This window comes from Trachypithecus francoisi, unplaced genomic scaffold, assembly GCF_009764315.1.
Source record: "Trachypithecus francoisi isolate TF-2019V2 unplaced genomic scaffold, Tfra_2.0 Lachesis_group5, whole genome shotgun sequence".
NCBI lineage: Eukaryota > Metazoa > Chordata > Mammalia > Primates > Cercopithecidae > Trachypithecus > Trachypithecus francoisi.
Genome location: NW_022681470.1, coordinates 102,732,888 through 102,748,615, shown reverse-complemented (window position 1 = coordinate 102,748,615; position 15,728 = coordinate 102,732,888). Strand labels below are relative to the sequence as shown.

The following is a 15,728-nucleotide window of genomic DNA, read 5'->3' as shown; positions in this document are numbered from 1 at the left end:
AATTCATTCTTTCAGTTGCTCTGGCCAGAAACTTTGGAATCATCATTGACTGTTTTGTTTCTTTCATCTTCCATCTAATTAGTCAGAAAATCTTATTTGCTCTAGCTTTAAAATAAATATCCATTGCCGGGTGTGGTGGCTCATGCCTGTAATCCCAATGCTTTGGGAGGCCAAGGTGGGCAGATCACTTGAACTCAGGATTTTGAGACCAGCCTGACCAACACAGTGAAACCCTGTCTCTACTAAAAATACAAAAATTAGTCAGGCATGGCGCGCTCCTGTAGTCCCAGCTACTTGGGAGGTGGAGGCAGGAGAACTGCTTGAATCCAGGAGGTGGAGTTTGCAGTGACCCAAGATAGCGCCACTGCACTCCAGCCTGGGTGACAGAGTGAGGCTCTGTCTCAAAAAATTGAATGAAATGAAATGACATGAAATAAAATACAAAGATAAAATAAATATCCAGAACCTGATCAGCCTCATGAAACTATCTTCACCACTCACCCTAGTCCAAGCCACCATCATCTCTTGCTTGAATCCTGTAGCCTCTTACCTGGTCTCCTTGCTTCTACTCTTGTTCCTCTATATTCCATTTTTAACATGATAACCAGAGTGAGACTTTAAAACTTACATCATATCACGCTATTCTCCCACACAAAACCTTCCCATGACTTCCCAATTTAATGCCAGAAAAAGTCAAAGTCTTTACAATTTATTCTAAGGTTCTATACAACTGACCTCCCCACGTCCACCCTCCTATTAGCCATCTGACTTCATATATTATTACTATAATGAACAGCATAATGCAAACCACCCCAAGGTTAAGGTCCTGGCTCTTCACCCTTGTTAGCTGTGTGTATTCTGTTGCTTGTGTGGCAAGTTACTTAACATCTGTTTCACAGATCCTCATCTGTACCATCTTATAGGGTTGTTATAACAACTAAATGAGTTAATACTTGTGAAGTATTTAGAAAAGTATCCAACACATAGTAAGTGCTACATAGTATTTGTTACAGAAAATGCTCACTCTCCTGCAGCCATACTGGCTTCTATGCTGGTCTTCAAACATGACAGTTTAGCCCCCACCTCGTGGCTTTTCCATTCTTCTTTCCTCTTCCTCGCATCCTCTTCCCTCAGATATCTACTTTGTACGTGTTCTCACCACCTTCAGGTCTTCCATTAAAAGTCACCTTCTTGGAGGCCTCTGCTGACCACCCAATTTACAACTGTGATACCCTTTGGCTCCCCACCTCCTGACTCCTGCTTTGTTTTATTCTCCATATCACTATTATCTAACATACCATATATCTTAATTACTTGTTGTCTGTCTCTCCTACTGGAAGTTAAGATTTCTGTTTTTCACTGGTCTATCGCCAATACCTACCACATAATAAGTATTCACTAAATACTTGTTGAATCAATACTATAAAATACTCACAACTTTATTACTCTCATGAATTAGAGATGAGGACAGAATTCACCAGGTGACATATTCAAATAATCCTCCACTGAACAGGGTCTTTTAATCATTCAGGAGACAATGGGTCCAAAAAGTTTTACATGACTACATAAGCGAGAGAAGAGTAGATATTTACACTTATTCAGGCCTCTGTTGTTATCTTTCCACCTCTTGAATACTCTTCTAAACTGATTAAAGGATTAGGAAGCTGGCTGTCTCTCTGCCTCAAATTCTGTTCTCCAAGAGAGTTCAATTATCAGGTAGACTACTCATCCAATACACTAGCATTCAATACATTTGTTGGATCTCCTCAACCTCAATCCTTTATTCCCATGTTATACCCTGGGCCTTGCCATTACACAGCATTTCTCCATTTTTGAAATCATAAATGTCAATATTCTACTCAGTCTGCAACCTTCTACCTTTTAACGCTTTCATTCTCTAATTCCCACTATATGTGCTCTTCAAGCTTATTTAGAAATCACAGCCTTTGGTTTTTCCATTTTTTGCTGATACAGCACTCCCTACTTGTCTTCTCTTCTTCCCTACCCAGCCTGGCCCCAAGGTCATCACTTGGACTATGTTCTCCCGAGCAACCTCAGCTCCCCTTGCCACAGTGTACCAATAGCCAAGATAAAAACTCCAATCGTGGATCAAGGGTAAAGAACTCATTCTTCACTTATACCCCTTACTAGCTGAGCAGTTTTGGGGAAAAAAAAAAATCTCAAAATAATGCAGAATTTTGTTCCAAATCTAATTTGCAATTTCTAATTTCAATGAGGCTCTCAACCCTACTTATAAAACCCTTTTTAAAAACCTACATAATACCTACAGTGTGCCTAGCACTGTTCTGCATAGTTACAAAATATTAACTCATTGAATTCTCACACTCATGGTAACACTCTGAGGTAGATACTATTTGTTTGGTTTTTTTTTCCCCCCACAAATAGAGGACTTTTTATTTGCCACTATTATAAGTCTGAACTTCAAACAGATTCTTGGACTGGTGGTTCATATACAGCAGTTCGTTCAACTTTAGCACCTGTCTTGTCCCCAGTGACTTTTCCAAAACTGCTACCTTCACCATGAAGCTCCATAAGTTTTCCCAATTCAAACTTGGGATTCTTCAGCATTTTTACTTTTCTAACGAAGACATCATAGAGAGGATAAATAGATTGGCAAGCCTTTTCTATGTCTTTTCCATTACTGTCTGGAATCAATTTATTGACCACTTATTTCAAGTCATTTGTCTGCACCTCTCAGGTAATGATTTCCATCATCTTCTTCCGGATTTGGAGGACCTGTTGGTGCTGAGCATAAGAGGTCTTCCGTATCTGATTGTTGCATTTTTTAGTGAAACCAACACAGAACAAATGAAGCAAGTAACCATCAGTAGTCTTGACATCAATGTGAGCTTCAATCATTGTCTGCCATTTTTTGACCATGGAACACATTTTGTCACGGGTAAGATCCATGCCATGGATGTTAGGCAGTTTTTGCCCTGAATGTCTTCAGTAATTAGCTTGAATTTTCTAAATGCAACTTCATCATTCTGCAAATCAGTAAGACTCACTTCAAACACACAACCCTTGAAGCCATCAGATGCAATTTTGATTCCTTGGGTCCTGCTGACTAGCATCTTTCCAATATTTCTTATATTGAACATAGCAAGTGCTTTCACATCATACCAATCCTTCTTAGAAAATGGATCAAGCACTTTCTTCTTGGCTCCCTTTTTGCCGCCTTTTATAAGGCGCTTGTTCTTGCCAACTGCCATGGTACTGCTCAGAGAGCCAAAAACTGAGGTATATACTATTATGGTCTCTGTTTTACAGATGAAAAAAAATTGAGGCACAGAAAAATCGAGTGACTTCACAAGGTCACACTGCCAGTAAGCAGTAGCGCTTACTAGCTCCAAATCCTGGCAGGCTAGCTCAAGCTTTTATCTCGATGTTCTTCTCCATGTTATAAATGAAAATGAGGTACAGAGAGGCTCAGTAACTTGCCCAAGGATACACATTTATTGAATGGAAGAACTTTTGTTTGAATGCAAGGAGACTGATTGCAGAACCCATACACAAACCCACTAACCTATAACCATCACCTCAGGACTAAAGCCATCTGAGAGAATGATGCTCAGCAGGGTTTGGAGCTCCTTGATTTCCCACGCCATTCTCAGCAAACTTACCTAGACCCACACCTACCTCTACCTTTCTCCCACTCTCCTAGTGTTCAATCATTTGCTCTGGACAAATTTTTTCCCATTTCTTTCCATCTCTTTCCTGTATCGTCAATCTCCCCATCTTTACTTGCTCTAACAGTCATGTTCAAGTTTCTTTCATCCCAAAAGACCTTACCTTCAAGAAAATTTTTGGTAAGGCCATTCTTTATAGCTCCCTTCGCCTGCTCACTCCCTTCTCAATCAGGATCTTCAAAAGAGCAATACTCACTTTCTCACCTTTTCTCTCATTGTAACTGAACTTCTTCACCAATAACTCTTCTAAAGCTTTTGTTGCTAATGTCTTTAGTGATAATACCAACTGTAAATTCTTTTTTTTTTAATTTTTTTTTTGAGATGGAGTCTTGCTCTGTTGCCCAGGCTGGAATACAGTGGTGCGATCTTGGCTCACTGCAACCTCCACCTCCTAGGTTCAAGCTATTCTCCTACCCCTGGGATTATAGGTACCCACAATCACTGACCTGTAATTTTTGTATTTTTTAGTAGAGATGGTGTTTCACTATGTTGGCCAGGCTTGTCTCAGACTCCTCAGGTGATCCACCCACCTCAGCCTCCCAAAGTGCTGGGATTATAGGTTAAATTCTAATGGATAATTTTTAGTCTTTATCTTACCATGTCACTATCTTGCTCTTCATTTCTTCTTCTCGACATTCTCTACCCCCTTGGAATCCTTTAGATCTACACTCTAATGATTCTTCTGCCATCTCTGTCTCCCTTTTTTAATTCCTCAACTCTGGTCTCTTCCCCAGGGTTTGAACTGAGAGAAGTTTAAAAAAGCTTGATTTAACATTCCCCGCCACCCACCCACACCCATCCCCCCACCCCTGCAATGTACATGCTTTATTCTTAATGATCTCCCTGTAGAAAATGCAATTTAAATGGTATTCAGCTGACAGTAATCCCATCAGTGGTCATGGCTTTGTTACTCCTTTTTGAACAGCCACCCCTCTCATTCCCCATTCCTTCTAACTTGTGGTCAAAATGGAAACTGGCTGACCCTATATCCACATGGTTGGTCTAAAGGTAAGCATCTGACTTTCCAAAAGACAGGTATAATGGAAGCCTGACCAAAAACCCTGCTAGCTAGATGGAAAAGAAAGACAAGAGGGCAAACTGTGTCTCTATTTTAGTCATAGATATGTTAATATATTTTCAGTCAAAATTAAGGGAATGTGGTCTGCTAAAGAAGTTTTGTTCTATTTTAGAATGTGAGAAACAGTGCAGGAGATGTCAGGTGGATGCTGAAACACTGAAATTTCAAAGACACTTTAAAGATTTATGGTTATAAAGTATAACTGGTTCTGGATTTTACAAGATGTCTGGACACTGTAGTCACAGACTGCAAGAGAACGTTTGTGTCCTCCCAAAATTCATACGTTGGAACCTAACTCCCAATGTAATGGCATTAGAAGATGGGGCTTTTGGGAGGTGATCAGCGCCCTCATAAAAAAGATCTCAGAGAATGAACCAGGAAGGAAGCCCTCACCAGACATGGAATGTGTCAGCACCTTGATCTTGGACTTCCCAGCCTCCAGAACTGTGACAAATAAATGCCTGTTGTTTATGATACCCAGTCTATGGTATTTTGTTATAGCAGCCTGAATACAGTTAGACATAGATTTACCAGATACATGCTGCAACCAAACCTGTCCTCTTGGCCAGGCAGAGTGGTTCATACCTATAATCTCAACACTTTGGGAGGCTGAGACAGGAGAACCATTTGAGCCCAGGAGCTTGAGATCAGACTGGACAGCATAGTGAGATCTTGTGTTTAATAAAAAACAAAAAAATTAGCCAAATGTGGTGGCCTGTGCCTGTAGTCCCAGCTACACAGGAAGGTGAGTATCACAAGGAGGATCACTTGAGTCCAGGACATCAAGGCTGCAGTGAGCTCTGACTGCACCACTGCACTCCAGCCTGAGCAACAGAGCGATACTCTATCTCAAAAAAAAAAAAAAAAAAATCCCATTCTCTCTAACAGATACGATATAGGATGATTTAAGGTTTTATTAAACATGTAATGACAATTTGGTAAGCAAGCATTGCAAAAAAGCTTTCCTGACCAACTACTATAATATCACTGACCACTTTAAAAGAAGAAAATATAAATTCTTTGCAAAACCTTGGTTATATAGATATAAAATCTGTTTGAATCACATTTCCCTGCATTTATCAAGGTGCAAAGAAAAATGAAGTTGCATTAGCTTACAAATGGCCTGTCTATATTGTGTAAAGGTGCAGTGAGACCTAGGGCTGTTTTCTCAATCTATGCAGGGCATACCAAGATCTACAGAGCAAAAGTGCTACGCATGGTTTGACAGGTTGCTTAAACAGGGCTTAAGGTAGGTAAATGAGAAAAAAAAAAAAAGGCAATGTCAATACAATCAATGAGCTTTTTATTTACTTTGTAAGTGGAAGAAAGCATACTCTTGATTATAAAAGCAAATACCATATCAGTGGTTGTATAGATAATATGGCACATTTATGAACTAGACAGTCCTTTGAGGCAAAACCATACTTAAAATAAAATCTTTTTATCTTAATCCTGAGTATGTCTACACTTTTCTATATACAAATGTAACAAACCTCAGTATAATATAAAGAGTTGGCAAACCCTAGTATAATTAGTGGTACATGTGAAAAATACTATTAGGGCCAGAGTGGCAATAAAAGTCAGTTAAGCAAGAAGTTTGAAATTCATACCCTCTTAGAGAAAACTGTTGAAATAAATTTTCTCTAAATTTTCTCTAAATGATTGGTATGACCTTCCAATCATTTATAAACATATGAATACTTGGGGCAATAAGATCACTTATTAACTGCAACAAACATTACACATCTTTTGTAATTAAAAAAATAAAAATGCACACAAAAATGTATGGTTTAAGTTCAACAATCTCCTTGATGACAACGCCATGCACTGTCTCATGTGTTGTCTCATTGATTTTTTTTCACTGAATTCATTCACTCATTAAATACTTATTGAGCTCCTTCTGTAATAGGAGTTATTACGCCAAAGATTTAAGAATTAAATCTCTATTATTATAATAACTCATTTTCTCACACACATAGTTATCACAGCCAGGGCTCAACAGGAAGAATCTTCCTGTCTTTCATGACTGGTGGTGGCCTCTAGAAACTTACTGCCTGGTGAGGTCTGCCTGTTGAGTAGCAACCTATGCTGTACCTGTGGTATGGTGCACACTAAACTGTTTTCTGCTGAGCTATTCACAAAAGGTCTAAATGAAAAAGAGCATGCTCTTCCATATATCTTAAAGCAAATGCCTATACACAAAGACAGAATATAAACGATGTATTTTTTTCTATAAGAAAGATACAATGTCCTATAAAATTTCAAAATGGAAGCAATCATTTCCAGCTTCAGAACAAAGTTTTTAGAACCTATATGTGAGATTTTTTTTGTTGCTGTTTGTTTTAAAACACTTCATTGTGGTATAATTGATACTGCAGAAAGCTGTACATATTTCTGTTTTGTTTTTAAAGAATGATAGAATACAGGCCGGGCGCGGTGGCTCAAGCCTGTAATCCCAGCACTTTGGGAGGCCGAGACGGGCGGATCACGAGGTCAGGAGATCGAGACCATCCTGGATAACACGGTGAAACCCCGTCTCTACTAAAAATACAAAAAACTAGCCGGGCGAGGTGGCGGGCGCCTGTAGTCCCAGCTACTCCGGAGGCTGAGACAGGAGAATGGCGTAAACCCGGGAGGCGGAGCTTGCAGTGAGCTGAGATCCGGCCACTGCACTCCAGCCTGGGTGGCAGAGCAAGACTCCGTCTCAAAAAAAAAGAATGATAGAATACAGACAGATAAGGATAGGAAGAAAGGCCTTTCCAAGAAGAGGTAATGGCATTAACAAGGAAGTAAAAGGGAGTCGCTCTGAGGAAACTTGGAAATTTTGTGAACTCTAGGGCAAAGGATCTATGTAAGACAGCAATGGTCTAGAGAGGTATTTTGGATCCAGACTGTGCAAAGTTTTAAACGTTCTGTGGGAAGTCTGGACTTTATCAGAAACCCCCACAGGCTTCTCAGCAAGGGAACAACATAATTAGAACTCTGCTTTTGGGAGATTAACATAGTCAGACTGATTTTGGGGGTTGTGGTAGAGGGGGAAGAATAGTATGGCAATGGGAAAAATCCTACTAAGAGTGATAAAAAAGAGAAAGGTTGCTGGATAAAATTATATATTATTGAAGAAGTCATCATCAAGCAGGGAGGACTTACCAGGTGCTGTGCGGTAGCCAAGGAACTTTATATATGGTAGGATTTCAAATCTACATAAAATTCCTACAATGCGAGGAGTATTATTAACATGTCGTACATGAGACAACTGAGGTTTAGTGAGGTCAAAAAACTGCCTGGAATCACATTTAAAATGTGGTGGTGGAGCCAGGCCTGGCTGATCCAAATAGTCATGCATGATCTATTTTCCCACACTTTATCTTAATGAAGAGCCAGTCAACTTAGTACAATGTTTGTGTGAATGTTTATCCCCTATGAACTTGGGTCTCTAATAAGTTATTGAGTCTGGATGTCTCATAGCTTAGTGGCATGGGAGTAGCTGGAAGGTTGCCAGCCATGGGAAAAGCCAAAGTTTGCCAGGTAACTAGTAGCCATAGTCGGGGGGCCAATCTGGCTCTCTCCCCCTGACTGGCAAGGGTTCCACACAGTCTGGTCCTTAACATCTCCCTTGGGACTCCAACTTCGCAATGCACACTCACCCTCAGCCCAAGAGGTCTCTTCTCTTTTCCAGCAAATTTATGAACTGGCTGCTCAGAGCATTCTCCCTATGGGAGGACAGGAATCCAAATCTGGGATTTGAGTAAACAGCTCCATTTTCCTTCACTTTTATATTCTCCTGCTTCCCAAAAGGGTCCAAAGTAACATGGTGAATAAAGAGTAGGCTTTATTCATATAATAAAGTTGACCACTCCATGCAAAGTCTCTGTTCATGAGGAGTATGACAAAAAGTTCATGAGAAGCTCTTTGTTTGATATATCAAATGAATTCTGTTCAATATTGCTAATCTTAAAGCCTCATCATTATTCTAATATATTAATATACTCACCTTAATACTCTATAATTAATGAATTATAGACCTCTTTAAGAACTCCTTCAAAGGCAATCTTTTAGAATCAAATTCTTCCTTGCCCCTTGCAGAAATGGCCCACAACACTATTTTCATATTCCCCACCTTTTCATATATTTTCATATTCCCCACTTTGTACTTCTGCTACTTCTTGAAGAAAGCACTCTAGCCATAAATCCCAACTAGACCCTAGATACTGGTCCCCTGGTCATCCATCAGCTTTAGCTCTCACCACCTCTCCTCTGCCTGCAGGGCTCTGTGCAGGTTGACCTTTTAGCTATAGAATGTGTATAAATAGAACTTCCTACATGCACCTTGGGACTCATGTGTTAAAAGCCCTTATTTTATACAAGGTAATCCTAGTGGTAGTAGCCAAATAGAGACATGGAGATAAATTAACAAGACAGCTTTGCTTCTTTCTCATAATTCATTGAGCCAAACAAGACTGTAAGAATAGCAACAACAAAGGATGATTTATAATTTCTACTCTACATATCACCATGGCAAGACATATAAGTGGCTTTCATAGAACAAATTTAAAAGTTACAAGGCAGTTATCAGCAAATTAACATGTGTACTTTGTTTCAGAATTTATCATCATTGTAGTTAGTGCACAGGGTTTGGAATCAGGCTAGCTGGGTTTACATTTTGGTTCCGGCACTTGCTAGCTATGTAACCTTAGGTTAGTTATCTAACCTCCCAACATCACCATCTATAAAATGGGGCTAATAACACCTACCTCATTGAGTTATGAGGATTAAATGAGTTAATGAATGTCAAATACTTAAAACCATGCTTGACACATAGTAAGCATCCAATGAATGTTTGCTATTATCACCACCACCTCCATTACCATTATGTTTAGTAATAACTGAAATTATCACAATACTATCAGATCAGGGCCCAAAAATGAATTAAACATTAAACTAATTTTAGTACAAATAGGATAATAGTCGCTGAAGTAAAACTTGAAAGAACACTGATATTTACTTTATATTCATCATCATTGCAAAACTGGTTAAAAAACATGGGAAGGCACAATAAAAGTTTAATCAATGAGTAAAAATTTTTGATGGCTAAATAGCGGAATTTTCTATGTTGTACTCAAGAGTAAAAGAGAATGTGAAGCATTCTGAAAACTACAAAATGCTGTATTAAAATAGGATATTATTAAAGAGAATAGATTCCACTTTAAAATGTTTTACAAAGTAAGATGTTATTTTATTTTATACTTTCAACTACCTTACTGAAAAATCTACACCTATCATCTCATCTCAAGAAAATGGGATAAGAAGCAACCTAACCAAGGTCATTCAGGGATCCATCCTCAGTGAGTCACAGTCAGAACATGAAGATAAGAATGTGAAGAAGAAACTGACATTCTTGCATGCTGTTTGGTGCATCCGCAAAGAATGCAAAGGATGTAGAAGCGGCAGTTGTAAGAATATCCATGAATTAAAAATCAGATTGGCTTCACTCTGCTTTTTAGGAGGCAAAAGGGCAAAAAAAAAAAAAAAAAAAAAACAAAGACAAAAACAAAAAACAGTTCTTTAGCCAACCAGAAGTCAGTTCAATTAGAACTTTCTCAATTAGAAATGGAGGAGTAGCTCTAGAAAAAAACAGAAGACTATATGGCAAGAAAAAAAGAAAGCTACAGATGAATTTTGGTTAATGAGTAGAAACCTAACAGAACTCAGGTGATGGGTCAGTGCGAAGACCTTGCTATGCTCAGTAAGCAGAGAAGTTAAGGAAATCTGTGAAGCCTCTGAATTGGAGAAAAAAAGATAGGATATTGTTAAGAAATGGTAGAGAGAGAAAACTAAATGTCTGAGCAGAGTTAAATTAACTCAAGCTGGAGTCAGCATATCATCTCTGTACCTACAAATTATCTCTCGGCATCTAGGGTCTGACAGTGTGGCTGAGCAGCGTCTACCCTAAAGGAGTAAATTTCTCTGTTGAAATTTAGGAGGAAGATTTAGGCCTCATATTGTAATCTTCAGAAGAGAAAGTCTTGAACTCCTGAATGGTGGCAGTAGAATAGAGTCAAGAAAAGAATGAGAATAAGTGTTCTCTGTGAGGAGGCTAGAGGCTAGGTTAGTTACAACAGTGACAGAGTGAATCCAAAGCATTACCTTTGGGCACAAAGATCAGCATGTTAGGCAGAAGTTAAGCTGTAAAAAAGAAAGAAGGCAAGAAAAGGAAAGAAAGTTGTTTGACTGCTATTATCTCATGTACTCTCATGTAGCTTAAGATCAACAGAATACAGTCTTTTAGTTATAAAATACATACACATCAAAGTAAATACTCTCAAACCACTCATTTACAGTGCAGCTCCTTAAAAATAATCCATCCATCATATGTGGTCCTGATCAACAAACTTACTTGAATATTTATGGAAGCTGTAGTATTTTTCAAACTACATCTTAAGAAATCCAAAATTGTGTGGCACCGTCTCAGGAGCCCATGGGTTGTGGAGTGGGGCGGGTAATGGGGGAGAGGGAAATCAAACAAGCAGGGCTAAAAATACTCCTCTGCTTCTTAAATCAGAAAAGCTTTACTTTTATCTGTTTTATGTAACAGGGATTCATGTAAGATTTCATTTGATAAAAGACTACTGGTAAAGTGGGAAAAGCATAGGCAAGACTAGCTTTGAACTGTGTCACTGCTATTTACTTACTCTGTGACTTGGGAAAATTACCTAAACTCTCTGAACCTTAGTTTCCTCTTTTATAAAATGGGAAGAATAATATTTACAAATTGTTGTATGAAGTAAATAAGACAAACCATGAAGCTTTAGCACATAGCACACACTAGCTGTTAGTTCCTTTTCTAAAAGACATGGAATATAGAGATAGACAGATAGATATGAAAGAGTGAGAGAGAGAGAGAGAGAGAGAGAGAGAGAGAGGCAGACAGACAGATGGGTTTGGGGGGCTTTTTTGTTTTTCAGACAGGATCTTAACTGTGCAGTGGCACAATCACTGCCCACTGCAGCCTTCCTGGACTCAGGGGATTCTCTTACCTCAGTCTCCTGACTAGCTGGGACTACATGCATATGCCACTAAGCTCGACTAATTTTTTGAATATTTTATAGAGACAAGTCTCACTATGTTGCCCAGGCTGGTCTCAAATTCTTGAGCTCAAGAAATACACCGGCTTCGGCCTCCCAAAGTGCTGGGATTACAGGCGTCAGCCACCATGCTTGGCCAATAGATGTTTAAATAAATAAATATGTATAAATATATTTATACAAAAAATATATATATTTTTGTCTGTGTGTGTGTGTAGATATAGTTGCAGAAGATTCTGCAGACAACTCTTCTATAACTTGCAGTCATTCAAAAGATACACTGAGCAAGAATTTGGAGGTCAGCAGCATCACTCTCTTTAGCATTTCCAGGCCATGGCTGCCGTACTATCTGCTAGCATAAATCCTTAGCATTCAGCTACAGTTCTTCCTTCCTCTATATTTTCAACAGTTACTATCAGTAGTTTTCATTAGCTGCTCAAAGCTATTTTGCAAAGAATTTAAATATTATTATCATTTATAATAAACTAGGTCAGTTCACAAAAGCAACCAACCACAAGAACACTTTAAACAAACAGACTCACTGACTGAGATTAAAAGGAGCTTTAGAGTGGATCCATGCAGCACCTTTATTTGCCATGAGAGATGAAGTAACCTCATCAAACTGGCAGAGTAATCAACTAGCAAAATTCCCAGATGGTTGTAGTAGCTCTTGAACACATATCATGCCGATTAGCTCATGTTGCATGTCGCATGAACAATACATGGCAGAGAAAAGCTAAAAGACAGTGGGAACACTACCCCAATTTAATGTCATTAACAATGCAGAAACCTACAGTAACAAATACTAATTGCAAAATATGGAATGAAATGCCTACATTAAATCTTACCATCCTAATTCCACCATTGTGTGACATTGGGCAAGTTACCTAACTAAAGACTATTTCTTCACGTTTGAAATAAGGTGGCAATACCTGTCTCAAGGTCTTGTTATGAACAATATCTCTTCGTGGTATTCTTGCCAAAAATCCATAATCTCAGTCTAATCACAAAGAAAAATCAGACAAACCTAAACTGAGAGACATTCTACAAAATAACTGACAGTTCTCTTCAAAAGTGCCAAGGTCATGAAAGAGAAAATGTATAGATTAGAAAACACATGAAAGCAAAATGCAATGTAGGATCCTGGATTTGACCTTGGACTAAGGAAAGGGACAGTGAAAATCTAGTGAAATTTGAACTAAGTCTGTAGCTAAATTACTATTATTGTACCAATATTAATTTCTTGATTTTGATAAGTGTATTATGATTATTCAAGACAAAGCTTGGTGAAGGGTACACAGAAATTCTCTGTACTAATTTTGCAACTCTGTAAATCTAAAATTATTTTAAAATTAAAAACATTTAAGTCTTGTGAGAATTAAATACAGGGTCTAAAATTTTAAACCATGCTTTTTTTAAAGGCATAATTCTTCATCTAATGGCTATACTTGGCAATTGTTAACAGCAAGAACATTATGTGAATACTGGCCAAACCCAGGCTAGGAACTAATAATGAAGCATGTTCAACTGCAATAAAATGTGGACACTTTATCATACTTCAACTGAATAACAAATATTTTTGCAAAAATCTAACCATCAGTATTTCACTCTTTGCACAACACAATCATGACTTAGTTCTTAAAGAAGTATGGATTCTGTGTTTGGCCAATGATGACAGGCTTAAATTTACCTAATACCATCAACATTTAAACAGAACATGTCAAATCTTAATTCCTCTGACTCTATGACTACGTTCATCTTGTCAGATTTCAACAGTTTTCTGTCAGGCAACACCTGGCAAAATAAACCGTTTTCATATAAATTGTAGACATCCCATAATGAGTATGGAGTGATGTGCTGTTATTCCTGTTTCTTCCTAATTTTTATTTTCAACTTCAGTTTACATCTGGCCTTGTGAGATAAAAGCCTGCATCTGAGATAAGCAAAAATGCCCTATGCCAAGCTTTTTACCCAAGATTTTGTTTTAAAAAAGGAAAACACTAAAAACCATTAAAACAACCTAGGAATCACAATACTTTATTAGTTAGAGTTTCTAACATAGCACTGCTATGGCTCATTCACTTTTGCTTCACACCTCAGGGAGTAAGTGCACAGCCAAGGCTAATAAAAACTAACGTGGCTATTTCTTGGTTTTTGATAGAACCATTCATATGATAAATATACATTTTTTCCCATTATACTATAGTCTTGCAAAATAATCTTTGTTTTCTACAAAGGTTATGAGATATCATAAAAATGTCTAATGCATCTGGTTTAAGAATCCAATGCCTCTTTCACATATTTCTGCATCTGTTCACAAAATCCCTTTGACTTCAAAGGAAGCTTTTCAAGAGAAAAAGAAGATACATACAGGAAAAGTGGCCATAAATTTTTAGTAGTCCTTTTCTAAGGCCATTTTAATAATGGCACTGTGGGACAAGTATCTTCTCCAGAAACCTAAAATATCACAAATGCTATTAATGACTAAAGATTTGTATAAAGATTTATGATTTCAAAACTTTTTTCTGGTTATAAAAAAGTGTGTCTTCAATTTAGACATGTGAAAAATATGGAATGCTGTAAAAGGAAACAAATAACTTTTAACCCACTATTTAGGAAGGCCAAAGCAAAATAAAAAAGTTAAAAAAGTTTGTTCCCTTTCAGTCTTTTTTTCTACGTATATGTTTATATAAACACTTACATATAAACATAACACTGTAATAACACTATGAATACAATTTTGAGTCTTAGTCTTTTGAAAGACCACATTAATTTTTCAAACCATCATTTTCAATGAATGAAATTATATGTAGATTTACACTTTAAAAAAATACTCTCACATTTAATTCTTATTCTACTCAAAGCTAAATTAAAGGTTTAGAAACATTCATCTGTACTGGAAATTCTACATCTTGAAACAATCTAGATTAATAATTAACTTTAATAGCCCTATTCATAAATGCCACTGCAACAATAGTAGAGGTTTAAGAAATTTTTTCTTTAGCATTTATAATGACTTAGTGTCTTAAACTTCCCTGGGCAGTCTTTAGCAGGCTGTAGTTTTTTTTCTTTTTTTCTTTTTTCTCTTTGATTCTCTATTCTTTAGTTTGGAATAAGGGGAAGTTTGGGTCTAAGGCTTAGCTACTTTGATAACACAGGTGTTAATGTGCTATTAATTATAAATAATCAGCTAATTCTGCTTCTGCAGAATCAAACCCTCAAATTTCAAGAAGAGGAATTCTTGATAAATTTATCTAATTTTTGATAAATTTATCTAATTGTCTTGCCTAACATTGCTGCTGAAATTTAAAGTAACATTTGAATAGTTGTTTGTTGACAAGGAGATTTCTGGTAATATATTAATATATTAGCTTGTAAGAATTTTGTGAGGCTCACATCAATAAAAAAACGGAAGTTCAAAAAATTTATGACATGATTAGAAAAATAAGTTGAACTTAAATCTTGGTTTCCATAATTACTCATTGGCTTTGTTTTGGCTTCATAGTCATGGAACTATAGATTTCCCAGAGCTTGAAGGAACATTAACATGTCAATCAGTCCAACTCTTCCTCCACTCAATATGAGAATAAAAGGAAAAAAAAAGTCTCAGAGAGAGTGACTCCTCACACAGCTATCAAGCGGCAGACCAAACCCTTGACCTCTGGGCTACCTTCCAGTCTAGCTCTCAACACATCAGTTACAATAGGTGTGACATCCTCACACCTACGCATTATAGCAATGAATATGCAAACGACGCCAGGAAATTACATTATCACATTATCTCCTTTCCCTCTAGTTTCCAGAAGATATCTCCCGTAGACATCGTATTTCAAAGTGCTTGCCACTGAGACTGCA

At 37.5% G+C, this 15,728-nt stretch overlaps 1 protein-coding gene and 1 pseudogene across 3 annotated transcripts in view; both read right to left on the bottom strand.

Annotated features, from left to right (window-relative positions):
• The window catches only part of WARS2 (tryptophanyl tRNA synthetase 2, mitochondrial), a 123,246-nt gene that overhangs the window by 106,649 nt on the left and 869 nt on the right, over window positions 1–15,728 (bottom strand). The window lies entirely within an intron of this gene.
• On the bottom strand, window positions 2,378–4,042 carry LOC117074375 (annotated as a pseudogene).